Genomic DNA, 18,477 nt, shown 5'->3' on the forward strand with positions numbered 1-18,477 from the left:
GAAGGGCGGGGGGCACCACTGGGACGCGCGGCGCTGCCAGCAACAACGACGTGGCCCCGGGCACGTCTGGCCGGGGTGGAGGAGGGTAGAGGGGGTGGAGGGGAGGGGGAGACCCTGCGCGGCAGGTGCGCCTCCCGCTCCAGCTGCAGCCCCGCCCTGCTCGGCCCCCCTGCCGTCTGCGCGCTCTGGCTGTGCTGGGACCACGGGGCTGCGGCAGAGCGACTGGGGGGTCTCCTTGGTAAGCGCCACGAGCAGCAGGAGCCCAGAAGGTGACTCCCCCCGTTGGTTTTGAGAATGACCTTACCTTTTCCTCGGGAGCCGCCCGAGGCCTTTTCGTGCCACCTTCGTTGCCAAGGGCACGGTGAGCCTACCCTTGCTGGGCGCGGGACCCATCCAGCCTCCCCTGGGCCGCTGCGGCTACTTGAATGGGGGCTATTCCTGCTGGGGTCACCTGCTGGGGACATCTGAGGCGCGCTGGAGTGCAAGCTGATGACTCTTGGATGGAGATTCCTTAGGCCGCCAGCGCAACCCTCCCTCCAGCTGCGCTCAGCACTGCCCAGAAGAGGGGTCAACTCCTTTCCCCAGGAGCGACCATTTCCCTTCCTGTCGCCCTTTGTGACTTCCCTAGGGGTCTGGGTTTAAGGAGGAGTAGGCTTGGGGGGCGGGTGGGGGAGGGGACAGGCTGTGGGAGGCTAGGCAAACTGAGGCGGCCAGTTCATTGGATCGGGTCTGTAGGAAGCCCCAGGTGTGTTCAGCCAGAAGGAGAACCCAGCGCGAGGAGCTCCTGGGAAACCCAGGAGAGAGAAGCATTAGAAGGGCCCCTTGTGACAATACGCTCTTAAGGCCGGTTAGGTGAGACAGACTTTTAACTACACAGGATTCAGAGGAGGGAGAATGCAGAGGGTGGGAGAAGTCGTGAAAGGAACGAGGGGCTACATTGAGGCAGAATTCGGATGCATTTGGGCTTTGAATCTGGGCCTGGGGGAGGACATTAGACGCCATGTTATCTTTTAATTCCATGCCCCCCTCCAGCCCCCCCACACCAACGTTTTGAAGCCCCCTAGTAAATTCGGTTGGCCTCATATTAATCCCAACTCACAGCGACCCTACACGGCACGGTAGAACTTCCATATAGGATTTCCAAAACTAATTTTTATAGACCAAGAATAACACATCTTTCTGCCATGGAGGGAACTGCTGACCTTAGGGGTTAGCAGCCTAGACTTAACCACTTTCTATTCAGCTCTTTTGATATATGCATACATATATATTTGCATACATGTGATGGCATATGTTAAAGATTGTGTATTCTGATATTATGAAACAGTTTTTCATTATAAAAAGTGATGCAGGCCTTTGTAAATTTTGGGAAAATAAGAGATTATACGAAGGCTACAATATTAAAACCACCCAGATTTCAAGTGCATTGTAATTCTTTTGGTGGGTTTCCTTGAAATATTTTTCTGAGCATGATTAATTTAGTCGGGGCTATGCTGCATTTTGAATTATTTAACGTGATTAGTTGATAGCTGGAAAGCTATGTGAAAGAGGTTTCCTAATCTCAAAGGGGAAGCATCTCAAAGCTCTCTTAAGTGCTTCTACAGTACTAACCCCCCTGCACCACCTGCTAATGAGTTGTAAGACTCACAGCACTCCATAGGTACTCCCCAAATTCCTCCTCACAAAATTACACCTGTTTTGTAACTATTCATTCCCCCATCCCTTCCAGTGTAGGAAAGTCTGGAGAGTGATACAATCCCATCAAAATGACTTACTCTGAAAATATTGCTGTGTAAATTATCTTCTCTTTTGGGTCTTCTCTGAAACATCAATTTTAATACCAGTTGCATAGGAGTGAAAATAAGGCAGAATAAGAATTTTCCCCTGAATCATTAAATGTGAAAGGCATACGAACACCAAGAAAACATCCAGGAAGCCAGCAAACTTAAGAAGAAATGCTTGGTATCATTAACCATTCATTTGATGGAAATCAAAATATTGAGATACCACCTCATTAATAGCAATGTTCAGAAAACAATTAATGGTGCTGGTGGGGCTGTGAAATAATACAACAACTATGGGAAGTGATGTGGCATTTCCTCAAAAAACTAGGAATAGAAATGCTATAGGTTCCAGCAATCAATCTACTTGATGTGTACTATAAAAATATAAGAGCTGTGGAACAAATAGGTGTATGCACCCCCATGTTCATCATTTTGCCATCATTCACAATTGAAAAAAAGATGGGGACAAAGCCAAATACCAATCAATGGAAGAATGATTAAATAAAGCTTGGTACAAGCACACAATGGGATACTAGACAACATTAGCTAATAATGATGGATCTGTGAAATACTGCATACCATGGATTAACTTGAAGGACATTATGCTGAGTTAAATTAACCAATCACAAAGTGAAGATATTTCATAAGTCTGCTACTATAAAAAAGTTAACAAAAAAGGGTTTTACACTGACAGAAATATACTTTGATAATTGTTAGAGATATAAGAGGAGAGAGGATGGAAAGGTCACAGGCTAGAGGACAGATAGACGTTAACTTGGGTGAAGGAGAAAACAATCCACAACAAGAGGGAGGTAGATAAAATGATTAAGGCAATGCAAAAAATCTGGAGGCTTGCAAGAGTTAAAGGCAATAGAGGTAAATACTAGAATAATATTGGTTATCCACAAATAGATGCTTGTCAAAACTGCCTTGGAAGAAGTACAGTCAGAATGTTCCTTACAGGCAAGGATGGTGAGACTCCATCTAATATACTTTGGACCTATTGTCAGGAGAAACCATCCCTGGAAAAGGCCATCATGCTTGGTAAAGTAGCAGGGCAGGGTAAAAGAGAAGGACTTTGACAGGACGGATTGACACAGTGGCTGCGTCAATAGGCTCAAACATAAGAATAATTGTGTGGAGGGCACAGGACGGGGCCGTGTTTTGTTCTGTTGTAGATATGGTTGCTTTGAGTTGGAACTGACTCAACAGCACCTAACAACATGTATTGTAGATGCTTAGATAGACATGGAGGCTGAAAGAGTGTGGGATGGAGAGTGGGCTTATACCCATGGCGAATATATAGATCAGTGGATTTTTGTATATGCGTATGTTTCTTTGCTGCAAATATATCGGTGAATATGGTGGGGCATACAGGAGGCCAAGTCGTGAATACTTCTTAGATAAAGCAAACTCCATAAGGAAATGAGTCACAAGACCTGGAAGATCAGGACCTTAGTCTCAGGTGACACCAAAGTCTATTGGCACAACATAGTTCATGAAGACAATATTCGAATCCTACTTGGGTGAGTAGCTACTAGAATCTTACATGCTCATGAGTACTCATCTAAGGGGCATCAGTCATTAGAGTCTCCCCATCTGGGATAAAGAAGAGTGATGAACATTAAATGGCATATGGAAATAATTAGTCCAATAGAATAATATACAACACAAGCAGCAGCCTCTGTAACCCTCAGAGCAGAGAACTAGAGATGCCCAGCTAGCATTACAAACGTCTCTGAAAAGGATTACAATGTAAAATCCTCCCACGGTAAAGGGAGAAAACTGTGGAACAAAACTCAAAGTCATGAAGGAGACAAGTATTTCTGGTCAGAAAGAGATAGGTGGAACCCTTGAGACTATGGCCATTAGTCTCTCTTGCAGTCTGGAACAGAACCCATTCCTGTGGCCAAAGCTAAACAGTAATCATAAAAAAATCATTTGAGATCAAAAGAGCGGCATTTATCCAATATCAAAATTCATAGGGTTAAAAAAGAAGGAATAACTGAAAAAGAAGTATAAGGAGAAAGTAGAATGGATGATGGTACATTAAGAGGATTGCAATGTAGGAGCTGAAACAAAATGTATATGAGTTATTGAACGTAAACCAGATTACCTTCACCTAATTTACAATCAAAAGCTGAAAGATAGATATATGGAGCAACAGCCACAGGCTTCTGAGGAAAAGGTGTTCATGAATTTGAATTTTTAAAATTTCAAATCAAATTATATCTTTCATTTTTAAAGCCAATAGAAATTTTCATTAAATAAGAAAATATACCACTTGAAATATTTCTGGAAAATAATGTTTAAAAATGTGAATTTGATTTCCATTTACTTTTGGAAGGAGTAGTTTGTGTTTAAATACTCTTACTAAAGAAGAACTTTGAAAGCTGAATGAAATAAAAGTTAAAAAAAATTAATCAGATGGCATCAAAGGTCAATCAAGGCTTGAAGGGCCAAGATGCTGTTATAAAAGAAAAATACATGTACTGAGCCTTTGTTTACAATATTTGCAGATTCAGATCCTGTCATGGGAAGTAGAACCCACACAGCTTGCCACAGTCAAAAACTAGTCATTCGGAAGCCAGCATTGCTTGGACTTGATGAGTCAAGAATATGGAAAAAAGGGAACTAAAGAAAATTGAGCTTTCATGACATTTCTCCTCAAGAGTTTCCTGATGCCAAGAAGTACTTGTAAGGAGTGAGAGACCAAGAAACCAGATAAAAATTAGCTGCTGAGGGATATAGAAATGAAGCAGATTCTGACGCTTTGCTTCTGGTGCTGGTTGGATAAATCTTGGAGTTTAGGGTCCACCACAGAGAAGGAGAAGTTTGGGCTGTTAATTGAGTGCCGGAAGGCTGGGCCACAAATGTAAGTGCAAATGATGGCATACAGCTCATCACACAGGTTCACATGCCCTGGTCCCTGAGTGGTTTCTGGTGGAGAGCTTATATTTTCTTTGCTATCCAGAAGGAAAGAAAGTTATTGTGGAGGGAAGATAATATATCCATTGTACAAAATATTTTATAGCCAATATGTCTATATTTCTAATCAAAACATAAAAACAGTTGTTGTAGAATTATTTCTGACTCATGATAACCACTTGCATGACAGAGTAGAAATGTACTTCACGGGTTTTTCAAGGTTATGCCTTTTTGAAAGTGAACCACCAGGTCTTTCTTTAAGGGTGTCTCTGGCTAGATTAAAAAAAAAAATCTTCTTTTAATGAGCATGAATGTCATGAATTCTGAAAAGTGTTCATTGAGGACCCAAGCCCCTTGCAAATAAAGACGCAAATCATCTCTTGAAGAAGGTGCTATTTCTAGACCTTTTTGAATCCCCATGGTTGAAATCTGACACGTGGGCTCAAAATTTAAAAAAATTAATAAACCCTAATGAAAGCAAATCACAAGTAGTGAGTGTTTGCAAAACAATAAATAACAGATTTAGGCAATGAAAGGTCATTAGACTTCTGAGGTACAAAATATAGAGTAACCATGTATGGCTTTCTTGAATGAATAAAAAAAAAATGGAATCACCAAAACAAGTTTAAAAAAAGCAACTGTAACTGGGGACATTTGAAATTAAGCAAACCAAAGTTCCAGAAATGAAAGTAATAGTGAAATTAGAACTTAGTAGGGGATTTTAGTATTATTTCATATATTAATTATAAAGAGATCTCATGAACTATGAGGAATTTTCTAAAGATGTTACTCAGAGAGAACAACGAGAGGGGAAAATAGAAGAGAGGCATATGGTCATAGAGGTTTAAATGAACAATTCTAACTTACATCTTATCAAAGGTCAAATGATGAATGGGTGTGAGGGTCAAGCTAGTATCTGAGAACTTTTCCATAATAATGTAAGCTATTCTTCAATGAATTGAGGGTGAAAAAAGCAAACAATATAAATAAAATATATGTAGTGTAGATTTCCATCAAACAAAGAGAAGCTCTCAGAAGAATCCAAAATAAAAGATCACCTAAAAATGAAAGAAATTATTTATGGCAAAAGTCTCACCCATAAAAATGAAAGCAAACAGTAAAAAAAACCCCAAACTAATGGAAATTACATACATAAATAACCACCTAGAATAATTCTAGTCCCAAGAAAACAGAAAAAGGGTAATATTATACTATTTTCAGACAAGTGAGATTTGGGAATTACACTATGTGAAACAGCAAGAGACTTGCACTAAGTGAACTTCTGAAGGATGTACTTTAGAAAAAAGGAAAATGATGGCAGAAGAGTAACAATCATCAATTATTTAATAATTTTGCCAGGTGATTTGATTAAGATTGCTGATTAGATTGCACCTCCACGATACCACTACAATAATTTAAGAAATCAAATGAAATAGAAACACAAGAGTGGAACTGCGAGTGTCCGCGGGGTGGGGGTGGGGGGAGAAATAGAAACACACAACTACCTCAGATACTGGAACATCAAAGGGAAGATTGAAGAATTGGATTGAACACCAATTAGAAAGAGCGTTAGAATAAAATCAGCAAGAACATGAGATACTCAGAGTTCATTCTTGGCTGGCTGGTCTGGCATAGCATGGTCAAGTCCCATTAAAGCAAAGTGAGGCTGACCATCTAGAATAAGAATTTCAGGACCTTAAGACAGAGAGTGCTCTTCTGTGGAGGAACAAAGGTAAGTGTGGAAGCTGAACTAGACCTTCAGAGACCCTAGTAAGTGAGAAGGAAGGAGGGAGTAGGGCGTTAGTAATGATTCCTGTCCATTTGAGCAGGAAACATTCACTGAATTGTAAAATCACAGACTAGTGATTAGAAGATTTTCCTTTAAACGGTCTTGTGACAATTCCCCTCCCTTTTTCCTTGGAGCATTCCCATCCCAGCATCTCCCCTATGGTGAGGCACTCTTAATGACAAGTTTTCTGTCCTCCCTCACTTGATGAAGATTCCTGGAGGCCAGCTCACTACTACCATTCGCCTGTCCCATTGAGAGGAGAAGCTATGGGGTCATTCCCACAGTTCTCTCCACGTCTCTGAGCCTGAAAAATCAAGCCTCTGCTTTCTAGAGGCTACCCTAATAGTATATGTCACAATAGAAGACCACATGTCCTTAACATTTTTTTGAAGCCCCATATGTCAAAGAAAAATATAAGAAGCGAATAAACACACAGGAAATAAATATACAAATGAATGAAGTAGAACATTAATGTCTTGAAGACCCCAGTCAATTTATCACCATAAGAAGAAACAGGAAAATAAGAGCAAAGAACAAGGACAAGGGATAGAAAATGTTTCTGAGGACATACCGAAAATAGAAACACCTGGCAAAGAATTCAAAAGACTGAGATTTAGTCTCCTGAAAGAGATTAAGAAAAACAAGGAGAAATGACTAAAAGAATTCAATAAAATTATGCAAGAGCAGAACAACAAATGCAATAGAGAAATGGAAACATTTCAAACATATACAAAACAACAACTAGAAGCTCAAAGGCTGACAATAAAATATCAAAAATAAACAGATCATTAGAAGGGTACAGAAGTAGAATTGAAAACACTAGAAGTAAGAATCAGCAAATTAGATTAAAATCCCTTGATATGAAGGTGTTTGGGTAACAACCAGAAACTTGAGTGAAGAAAAGGAAGAAAGTATAGGAATTTTGTGGGATACCACAAGGACAAGATTTTAAAAGTACTGAGAGAATTAGATATGTAAAACAGGAGAAAACTTCCCAAATATCACAAAAAACAAAATTTCCATTCAGATCCAAAAATTTCCATTCAAGTGAAACGAAGCCCACAAAGGGTATACCCCAAAGAACTTCACCAAGACATATTATAATTTAACTTTCTAGATCCAAAGTCAAAGAAATTTGAGTGCAATCTGTGAAATATATCTTAAAAAATATCACTTAAAAGGGGGCCTCAATAAGATTGAGTGCTCATTTCTCACCAGAAACAAAGCAGGCAAGAAGGCAACCGAAGGTCTATAGAAAGCCATGAACAAAAAGAACTGCCAACCAAGAGTTATACACCCAGCAAAATTCCTTTCAGAAATTAGGGTGCAATGAGAATGTTCCTAGATAATCAGAGACTAATGGAATTTGAAACTGACTGATCAGTCCTACATAAATATCAAGAGAGGAGTATGGCTACCAGGTAACAAGCATGGAAAGATCTCCTATGTGTCTACCAAACAGGTCCCATGGGTCTACCAAAGAGGTCCCACCAGGAAGGAAGTCCTGTGCTCCCTGTAGAGCGCAACAATAGTAATAGGAGACTTTCACACACAGCTTTTGGGGAAAGATAGATCGTCAGGGAAAAAACTCAGTAAAGAAGCAGAAAAACTAAGCAATACAGTCAATCACCTCAACCTTATCTATTTGTGTATCTACAGACCATTCCACCTAAGAACAGCATAGTGTGCATTGTTTTTCTCCAGTGCCCACACTATATATTCAGGAATAGACTACATATTAGGCCACAAATATAGCCTTAATAAATTAAATAAGCCAAACAAACGATGACAAAACAACATACTACCTAAAATGATTGGGCAATAAATCAAATAAGGGATGAAATTAAGAAATTCCTGGAAATGAATGAGAACAATAACACAACATATCAAAATCTTTGGGACACAGCAACTGCAGTTATCATAGGGCAGCTTATAGCAATCAATGCACACATGGAAAAAGAAGAAAAATCCGTAATTACCATTTTAACACAACACTTAAAATAATTAGAACAAGCTATCAACAAAAACCCTACAACAACAGGACAAAAGACATCCTAAAGATTAGAGAACAATGAATTAACCGGAAAACAAAACAATGGAAAACATCAAGAAGAAAAGAAATTGTTATTTTGAAAAGGTGAGCAAAATTGATAAATCTCTGGCAAACTTAAAGGAAAAGAAAGAGAAGATGCAATTATCTAGAATAAGAGATGAAAGGGGGCAACATGACAATCGATGAAAATGATGTTGTGTAGTGATTAAAGGGTGGATTCATCAGAAGATATAACATTTGCAAAGAAAAACTTTGCAATTGCACCCAATTGCAGAGTCTCAAATTTATAAAACAAACTCTAATATAACTTTAAAAAGCCAGATATGCCACTACTTTGAATGATGGATAGACAACTGTAAAGTCAATCAGTACATATTTAGAAGACCTGAATAGCACCATTAATTAACTAGACCTTACCAAATTATATAGACCATAACACCTTCCTGCACTGCTTGCTGTATTCTTCACCAACACACATGGAACATTCCTAGAAGAGATCGTATTTTAGGTCACGCACCTCAACAAATGGAAAAACGTCAAAATGGTACTAATTATTTTTATGAACATACCATTCAAACTAGAAATCAATAACAGAAAGTATAAGTGAAAATTTACATACCTATGTGGAAACAATGTCTTACTTTAAAACAGAATTTACATACACAAATGGAAACAATAATATCATAGTTTAAAGCAATTGAGTAGTAGAAAAATTATAATTAAAAAATTCTTAGACTCATGAAAATAAAAGCAGTGTTAAGAAGAGCATTTATAGCAACAACTCCACAGATCGAAAAGGATGAAAGATCTAAAATTAATAAATTAACAATTTGAACAAATAGAAAAGGAACTGTAAAAAGACACTGCAGTTATCAGATTAAAAGAAAAAGAAAAGATCAGAGCAGAAAATTGAAATACAAAACAGAAAAAAAATCCAAAATCCTACAGGACTCAAAGTTGGTCCTTTGATAAGATAAAATGACCAACCATTGTCCAATTTGGTAATCTTGATTGTCATCAAGTCACTATTGATTCATAGTGACCTTACAGGACAGGATAGAACTACCTCATGTGTTTACAGGAGTAGAAAACCCGCTTTCTCCCGAGGAGCCACTGGTATTGTGACCTTTCACATTACAGCTCAACTTGTAACCACTGGACTACCAGGGCTATCAGGATGGTAACGAGGGGATGGGGGTGGGGAACAGGAATGAGAAAACATACATAGCCAAAATTTAAAATGTAATGGGAGCTTTTAGAAATATTCTGCTGAGATAAAGATGATCATAGAATATTATGAAAAGTATACTCCAATAATCTAGAGCAATGGACAAGTTTCTAGAAACACACTGTAAACTACATGGAGGACTTCCCTCTAGCTTCTCTATTGTGTGAGACAGGGGCCAGGCATGTCTTCACCTTCCATCCTTCTTTACCTATTCTGACACTGACCATTCCTTCCAGGACACAAGCTCTACGCTGGTTTTGATAATTAGTTGTAATGACCACACAGAACTCACAAACAATATGCTTGATTAAGAGAGTTTAGTAAGAGAGTTAATAGATTACCACAAGTCCACAGCAACACCTCTTCTAAGCTAGCAGCCACGTCTCTCTCAGGTCCTTCATCTCTCAACCACGTAGTCCCTTGGCTTTTGCTTCCATAGATCAGGAAGTCCCCCTGCCTCTGTGTCTTATAGTCTCATAGTCTCATAGTGTCAGGTCAGATGAAGATAAAGTAGGCTATACTCTTGACATTGCCCCTCTAAGTCTCCGTGCCACAGTGTCTGACACCTCTAGTATTGGCCTCTACCGCTTTAGACAGAGATCTCAAACAACGGTCTTGGGGATTCTCTTTCTCTCTGAGATGATTCATATACACAAAGGAATGGCTTTGGTGGACGTCTGATTTTCTCTTTTAACAGATCATGCCCCCAAGGAAACAAAGGGTATGACTTGGTTCACACCCTCTACTAAGGTTAGGACTTCATCCCCCCCTTAATCTTGTTCATTAGTATAACAGAAAACTCCTTCCAAAATGGGATTATAGACACAGGCATAGAGAAGAATTTTAATATATCACATTAGGAATTGTGGCTAGAAGAACCAAATTAACTGACTACATCTCACACCCTAACTACCTAAAGTAACACAAGTAGCAGTAGCAAAATCTAGACAGACACAAAATAAAAAAAGAGATAGAAGATGTCATCAATAACAGAAATGTGGGTGAAGGGAGACAAGGAATAGTGTAAGATGTGAAATAATAATAAAATTATATAATTGATCAAAGATTCATGAGAGTGGGAGGGTGGGGATGGGGGAAGAGCAGCTTATACCAAGGGCTCAAGTAGAAAATGTTTAGGAAATGATGATGGCAACATATGTACAAATATGCTTGATACAATTGATGCATGGAATGTTATAAGAGCTGTAAGAACCCCCAAGAAAATTATTTAAAAAACCAAACTCCTAACAAAAGAAACCCTCCAGCCCCAATAGATGAAATTTTGTTTTCTTTATGTTAAATTGTAATTTATACTGAAGACTCTAGTCTTTGATCTTTATCTGTAAGTTCTTCAAGTCCTTTTGAGTTTTAGCAACAAGGTTATGTCATCTGGATATCACAAATTCTTAATGAGTCTTCCTCTGATCCTGCTGTGGAGTTCTTCTGCATACAATCCATATTCTTAGATTATTTTCTCAGCATACAGATTAAATACATATGGTGGAAGGATACAATCCTGGCACGTGTATTCCTTAATTTTAAGCCATACAGTACACCCTTGATCTGATTAAATAACCCCCTCTTGTTTTATGTATAAGTTCCTCTTCAGCACAATGAAGTCCTCTGTGATATCCATTCATGGTAATATTATTTGGCAATGTTATTCATATTTTGTTATGATTCTTACAGTGAAATGTGTTTGCAGAGTCAGTAAAATGCAAGTAAAAATCTTTCTAGTATTATCTGATTTCAGCCAAGATTTACCTGATGCCAACAACAAAAGCCTTTGTCTGCATCCTCTTCTGAATATAACTTGAATTTCTGGCAGCTAGCTATTGCTACACTACTGGGACCATTTTAAAATTATCTTCAGTAAAATTTTACTTCCATGTGATATTAATGATATTGTTCAATACTGTCCACATTCTGTTGAATCTGAAAGGGCATAAATATAGATCTCTTCCAGTCTGTTAGCCAAATTTTCCAAATTTCTTGGCATAGAGTAATGAGTACTTCCAGTGTTGCATCAGTTTGTTGACACAAACATTATTTGGCATCACATCAACTTCTGGAGCCTTGTTTTCCATTAGTGCCCTCAGTTCAGCTTAGTTTTCTCCCTTCAATCCCGTTGGCTCTTGACACTCCTTGAAAAGGTTGGATGTTGACCAATCATTTTTGTTCTTTCCATCTTCTTTTGATGCTTCCTGCATCATTCTTCATTTTACCCATCATAAATATTACAAACCAAGATTTGAAATTTTTCATCAGTTCTTTCAATTTAAGAAATTATTAGCATCCTAGTTTTCTAACTCTAGGTTTTTGTACATTTCATTATAATATTCAACTTTTTTCTTCTCAGGCTGCCTTTTCAAATCTGTTCAATTCTTTTACTACATTTTTTCTTCCTTTGTTTTAGCTTTTCTATGTCTTAGAACAAGTCTCAGAGTCTCTTCTAACATTGATTTCAACATTTTCTTTTCTTTTTAATAACCTTTTGGTTTCTTCATGTATGATGTTCTTGATGTCATTCCACCATTTGTCTGATCTTTGATCATTAAACTTCAATGCATCAAATCCATTCATGAGATAACCTCCAAATTCATGTGGATTTTGTAAAGGTTGTAGTTTGGTTGTTGTGGAATTCTTTTAGTTTAGTTTAGTTTTTTTAACTGTCAATTTGAACATGTATATGAGCAATTGATGGTGTTATGCAGTCAACCACTAGCCTTGTTTGTGGCTGATCATACTGAGCTTCTCTATTGTCTCCTTCATTAAATGTAGTCTATTTAATTGCTGTGTATTCCATCTGTTGAGGTCTGTGTATGTAGTCACTGTTTATTTTTAAAAAGTATTTGCAAAAGACAATTCATTGGTATGTAAAATTCTATTATAGGATCCGTGGCAATTCTCTCTCTGGAAATTCTATCACCATGACCATATTTTCCAGCTACCAATCCTTCTTCCTTGTTTCCAACTTTTATAGTCTAATCACTAGAAATTATCAATACATATTGATTGCATATTTGATCAACTTTAGACTGCAGAAGTTGATAAAAATCTTTAATTTCCTCATCTTGGGCATAAATTGGTGTAAAAATGTTAATAATATTCGTATCGACTGATCGCCTTTGTTTGTTGTTATGACTCAGCGACCTCTATGTACAACAGACGTGAACGCTGTCTGGTCTTTCGCAGCTCTAATGATTGCTGCCACGTTTTAGTCCATTGTTGCAGCTACTGTGTCATTCCATCTCACTGAGTGTCTTCCTCGTTTACACTGACCCTCTGCTTGACCAAGCACATGTCCTTTTCCCTCGACTGGACCCTCCTGATAGCCTGGGGTTACAATGTGTTGAGTTGACTTGATGGACACTGGTTAAGAGTTGACAGAGGAGCCAGAATTGGAGTGGGAAGCCAACAAAAAACAAGTGATCTTCATTTGTGTTGGTATAGTTAGTGAACAATCCCTAGAAGCTGGGTGACCCAAAAGGGTTTCAGAACAGGACTATACTATGTTTAACATTCAATTGTAACTGTCTTTGATCTTTTTCACCTTCAAGTGAAGTCTGCTATACAAAACATTGGCATGAGCATGGGTTCTGCTTTGTTTGTATTTGTGAAAATTCAAAGCAAATAATGGTTCTATATTTAGTACAGATATGATATGGTACATAAATAGCATGTAGGGAACCAGGTTTACAATGAATTCCTTGAAAATAAAGGCTTGCAGGCAGGAATAAGGTTTCTCTAAGAAATCATAAATATTTGACAGGACAAAGACTATTCATAAATCTTGGTATCTGGTGTTCAAGCCAAACAAATGAATAATTACGTTTATTTTATGCATAAAACTTGTAGATTTTGAAGGAACACTAAGTAAGCAGTTTTTGCTATAATCTTATGCTGCTATGGTTCTTTTCTTTGTAGTATTTGAGGCAATTCTACCTAACTTTACTACTTTTCATTGCTACTAATACACACATTCAAAAATATTCATCTGGTTATTTACATTTTATCTAGGTTTAAATGGAGGATGTGAAGAAAAATAATTTTAATTTAAAATATGTGCTTGTGTTCATAAGTAAGTCAAAACAACAATAGTTTCCAATATAGAAGAAGCAGTAGTTGTGCTTGTATCTTTTTGTAATACAACTGATTTTTTTTTTTGGTTGTCTCTATAGGCTGTTAAGGAACTATTCTGTGTAATGAAAGGAAGAGACAAGAACTTTGACCTCATCTGAAAAGGCACTTGAAATTGGCCTAAGGCATTTAAAATTTCTTCTTAGTAACTACACCAACCATCCAATTTTCCCTCCTAATTACTGTATAATGAAAGGGAAGGAGGGGCAAGTGAAAACCCATAAGTAACATTGTATTTTTCTCAAAACACTTTTGTGAGGGAGGCAAGAAGCAAAGTACCCTTCTTAGTAACTAGGACTCATTAATCTTCTGGAAAAACAGCATTTGAAAAAGGAGAGTAAAGATCGTTATAGACTGTAATCTATTGCCAATTTGAGAGGATTAAGAATGAAGGGGTGGGGTTTGGCCTGTCAATCAGGTCGTAGCTTGATGCCTCTTTGGAGGCACTAAGGAGATAAGTAACTTGCTGGAGGTGGCACACACACTGACTCCCTGGGAGACATTGCAGCTGACAAGACACATGGAATTACACTAGTGCCCTGAGCTGGAGGAGTTACAAGGGAGGGCCCAAACTTGCCTTCATCCCCCATTCTTCTTTACCTATTCTGAAACCAACTGTTCCTCCCAGGACAGTCTACTTCTTTGCTGCTAGGCTGAGTGTGATAACTCATTGCAATGGCCCCACAGAACTCACAGAAAATACAACAACAAAGGGAGTTACCAGGGAAGTTAATAGGTATCACAAGTCAGGATCAGTAAATAGTAATTATACAGTCATTGCTCCAGAGTAACACCTCTCCTCAGCCAGACTCTTTTTCAGGTCCTCGGTTTCATAGCCATGTGGTCCCTTGGCTTTGCCTCCATGGGTCAGCAAGGCAGCCCACCTGTTGTTCTGTCTCACAGTTTTATAGTCTTAGGGCTGCTCCTCTGAGCCTCCTTACTACAGCCTCTGGTGTAGCTGGTCTTGGCAACATCTGCCAGGTCAGAGAGAGAGATAGATCTTGGATATGCTCTTCCAAATGGTCTCTATCCCAAATGTCTCTTATATACCAAAGGATGGTTTAACAGAGGTGTGAAAACAAGGAAACCAAACAACAGTATCAAGTCACACCCTCTACTAAGGTAGAATCTTAAAGAGACCCCCCCAAGGAAAAAAAGGGTGGGACTTAATTCACATTCTCTATTAAAGTCAGGTCTTAATCCCACCCCAGTCCTGTCCATTCATATAGTGGAGTTGTCCTCCCAAATGTGATTCTAGCTGCAGGTATAAAGTCTAGAATTATAATAATAACATAGGAGTTATGGCTAGAAGGACCATATAAATTGAGTACATTTCAAAAGATAAGTATGATTTTAAGATTTTTGATTCTTTTTTGGGAAATTGATTCTTAGAAAAGTTTTCCCACACCCTCAAGGAGCCCTGGTGGCATAGTCATTACTTCTTGGGCTATAATCTACAAGGGCCGCACTCAGAAACCTCCAGCAGCTCTGGGGAATTAATAAGGGGATTTCTATTCCTGTAGATCAGCGGTTCTCAACCTGTGGGTCATGACTCCTTTAGGGGTCAAATGACCCATTCACAGGAGTTGCCTAACATCATCGGAAAACACATATTTTCATGGTCTTAGGAATCGAGACACTGCTCCTATATCTGTCTCCAGGCAAGTCCGCCTACATGCAGATACGCCTACATATGAGTACCATGGGTGATGACATCATCATGCCAACCCCATCACATAGACCCTGTACAAACACAGGTGTATGTGACAAGATTGGCACCATAATGTACTGATGCAGACCAGTCACACATGTGTAGAGAGCAGCTACTGTGTAGAGAGCAGCTATTGTGTAGAAAGCAGCTGCTGTGTTGAAAGCAGCAGTATCTATTGGAGGTAAAAGGACGCTTCATAAATTAGAATTACTGGGTAAATGTAAAATCATGTATTGTAAAACCATCAACTACTGAAAAAAAAATCTTTACCATGGGAACTTAATCTGGATGCTGATCGGTTTTTCTTATATGCAGCTGTGGTTGATGTGAATACTACCCCCTTGTGATAGTAACAGGTATGTAAAAAAAACAACACAGTGGTAAATCATAGGAAATTTTAAATGAACTGTATTGACTGAACTAAGCCATATATCATCTTTTGTATTATTAAACCTATTGTTATATATCATTTTCATTAACAAACCATCCATGACGATGGATCATGTAGAGAATGTTAAGAAAAGAAAATATAGTGAGGATTTTTTACAGTATGGCTTTACCTCAATAATTATAGCAAGAATTGAGAAACCACAATGTCTTATTTGTTGTGAAGCTCTTTCAGCCAAATCTATGAAGCTGAACAAGCTAAAATGTCATTTTGATAGTAAGCATCTGAGCTTGCCAGCAAGAATATGAACTATTTTAGAAGCAAAGCTGATGGACTCAACTTAGCCAGACTTGACACTGGTGGCAAGTACCACAAACAAAACATAGCAACTGTTGAAGTTTCATATTTGGTGGCACTCAGAATCGCCAGAGATATGAAACCTCACACCATTACTGAGGATTTACTGTTGCCAGCAGCCAAAGATATTGTTCAAGTTATGATCAGAGATGAATTTGTTATGAAATTGAATGCAGTTTCCTTCCCTAACGACACTGTCTGCAGAAAAATAGATGACATGTCTGCTGATATTCTTGATCAGGTAATCCAGGAAATTAAATCTGCTCCACTTTCAATGTTTAGCATCCAGCTTGATGAATCTACAGATGTTGTAAACTGTTCACAATTACTGGTTTACGTCAGGGATAGTAATGATGGTGACTTTAAAGATGAGTTTCTTTTTTGCAAACCTCTTGAAATGACAACTCCTGCATGTGATGTATTTGACACAGTTGGTTCATTTCTGAAAGAGCATAAGAAAAGATCTCTTGGGAAAAGGATTGTGGTGTTTGCACAGATGGTGCTCCAGCTATGCTAGGATGTTGATCTGGATTTCAACATTTGGTATTGAATGAGTCACCGAAAGCCATTGAAACTCACTGTATGATTCATCGGTTACTATTAGCAATGAAGACATTACCCCCAGAGTTACAAGAAGTAATGAAAAGCGTCATAATTTCTGTCAATTTTGTAAAGATGAGCACTGTTTTGTAGAGAGTTAACTGTTTTCACAACCGTGCAATGAGATGCATAGCTGAATAGTGCTCTGCTTTTTAACACTGAAGTGAGATGGTTGTCTAGAGGAAAAGTTTTAAAACGTGTTTTTGAGCTTTGTAATGAACTCAAAATATTTTTTAAACACAAAGCAAGACTGCAGTTCACAGCACTTTTCAGCGATAAAAGTGAACTGCAGAAAATAACTTACTTGGTTGACATCTTTGCCATTTTGAATGAGTTAAATTGATTACTGCAAGGACCAAATGCAACATGTCTCGATTTGTCTGAAAAGATCTGATCATTCCAAATAAAAAGTCAGCTTTGGCAAAAAAATTGGATGAAAACAATTTACATGTTGCCTACCTTATCTGCTTTATTTAAGGAACTTGACATTGAACCAGACAAAAGGATTACGATGATTATTTCTGTGAAAGAACACTTGCACATGCATGCAGATGAAATTTCATCGTACTTTCCAAATCTACCTGACACCCCATTTGCACTTGCCAGAAGCCCATTCATAGTCAAAGTTGAAGATGTTCCTGAGACACCACAAGAGGAGTTCATTGAACTTATAAACAGTGATACAGTGAGAACTGATTTCTCTACAGTGCCAGTTACAAAATTCTGGATCAGGTGTTTGCAGTCATATCCTGTTCTGTCTGAGACTGTGTTGCACTGTCTTCTTCCATTTCCAACAACATATCTTTGTGAAACAGGGTTTTCTTGCTTGTTGATTATCAACTTTTTAAAAAAAAATAGTTTTATGAGGGGCTCATACAGCTCTTATAACAATCCATACATACATCAATTGTGTAAAGCACATTTGCCCTCATCATTCTCAAAACATTTGCTCCCCATCTAAGCCCCTGGTATCAGGTCCTCATTTTTTCCACTCCCTCCCCACTCCCCACCAACCCCCTCCCTCATGACACCCTGATAATTTATAAATTATTATTTTGTCATATCTTGTCCTGTCCGAGATCTTCCTTCACCCACTTTTCTGTTATCCATCCCCCAGAGAGGAGGTCACACGTAGATCCATGTAATCGGCACCCCTTCTCCAACCTACCCTCCCTCTATCCTCCCAGTGTCGCCGCTCACACCACTGGTCCTGAAGGGATCATCTGCCCTGGATTCCCTGTGTTTCCAGTTCCTATTTGTACCAGTGTACATCTCTGGTCTAGCCAGGTTTGTAAGGTAGAATTGGGATCATGATAGTTTGGGGGGAAGGAAGCATTTAGGAACTAGAGTAGAGTTGTATGTTTCATCGTTGCTACATCTACAGTGACTGGCTTGTCTCCTCCCCGAGACACTTCTGTAAGAGGATGTCCAGTGGCCTGCAAATGGGCTTTGGGTCTCCACTCTGAACTCCTCCCCTCATTCACAACTATATGGTTTTT

Source organism: Echinops telfairi, unplaced genomic scaffold, assembly GCF_000313985.2.
Source record: "Echinops telfairi isolate 266 unplaced genomic scaffold, ASM31398v2 ScPeMD7_13;HRSCAF=56, whole genome shotgun sequence".
Classification (NCBI taxonomy): Eukaryota; Metazoa; Chordata; class Mammalia; order Afrosoricida; family Tenrecidae; genus Echinops; species Echinops telfairi.